This window comes from Asparagus officinalis, chromosome 10 (assembly GCF_001876935.1).
Source record: "Asparagus officinalis chromosome 10, Aspof.V1, whole genome shotgun sequence".
Taxonomy (NCBI): Eukaryota; Viridiplantae; Streptophyta; class Magnoliopsida; order Asparagales; family Asparagaceae; genus Asparagus; species Asparagus officinalis.
Window position 1 is genome coordinate 12,955,661 of NC_033803.1, and position 1,249 is coordinate 12,956,909.

Below are 1,249 nucleotides of genomic sequence, written 5' to 3' on the forward strand. Positions count from 1 at the left end.
GGATTCTGGTGTCTTTTTTAATCGGTAAAAGACTAAACCGGCAACGCGTATTAGGCGCTGACTTATCCCTACTTAGGCTTCGAGATAAAATTCTCCGTGCGTGGAAGGCACGGATTATAGAGTTGAAGGATGGTGTCTTCTCTTGGGGCAAAGACAAACCCAAAATAGGAGAGGAAGAATTTTATATTCTATCTCTCAAAACCGAAGAGGAAGAATTTTATATCTATCTCCAATTAAAAAGGAGACTCAAAGTGGGATCTCTACCTCGAGAATCTGAAGAGTGAAACTAAAAGTGGGATCTCCACTCTGAGAATCAAAAAGATTCGGATAATCCTAACTGTCGGAAGGTTTTACCGAACTAAAGATAAATTTCTCGTTTATCGAGAGTGAATTGTGATTTTGGCCCTAACTGTAGGAAGGTTTAACCAAGCAGGAGTTTAAGGTGACCCTAACTATAGGAAGGTTTGATTATTCGATTCGAAAGTGGACCTCTTATTCATGGAAGGAATCAAGAGGAGATTTTGGCTTTGGTTGTGGTCCTAACTATAAGAAGGTTTGACCAAATGAACAGTGAAAGTGGGAGTACAAATTATAGAGGGAGTGTTGATTCGTAGAAATCACTCAAAGGGGGTTCCTAGTGTTAAGTGACAAATACTTAACATAGAGGGGTTTGACAATTGTCAATAAACAGAAGATTAAAATTACGAGTACTATGTCTGGACTCTAACAATAGGAGTGTTGAGTGTACAGACATAGCGGGAGTTTGAGTGGGAGTTTCTTATTCCTGACCTTCTTGTAGTGACCGGGTTATCCCTAAGAATACACTATACAGAATTCTTTTAGGAATTTCCCGTTACATGGATCATCCACCTCCAGCTTCTTGTAAGACTGGGTCTAATATTGAACTCAGTTGGATGACCAGGTTATCCTTAAGAATACCAGGCATGGCACTCTCCAGGAACTTTCCATAAAATAAAGAAAACAGTTTAGACTCATATACCTGTTGGAGTATCAGGGAGCAGTTTAACCTCTTATATCGGTTAGAGGATTGAGAAGCAGTTTATACTTGTATACTCGTCGGAGTGTCGGAAGGAGTAGTTTATACTCTTATACTTGCCGGAGTGTTCGAAAGGATCAGTTTATACTCTTATACTTGTCGGAGTGTTCATTCAACTTAATTGAGTGTTATGGCATCGGATTCAACCAAGGTTTGGATGTTATTCTTGAGAGCGAAGCAAACCTTGGTGGG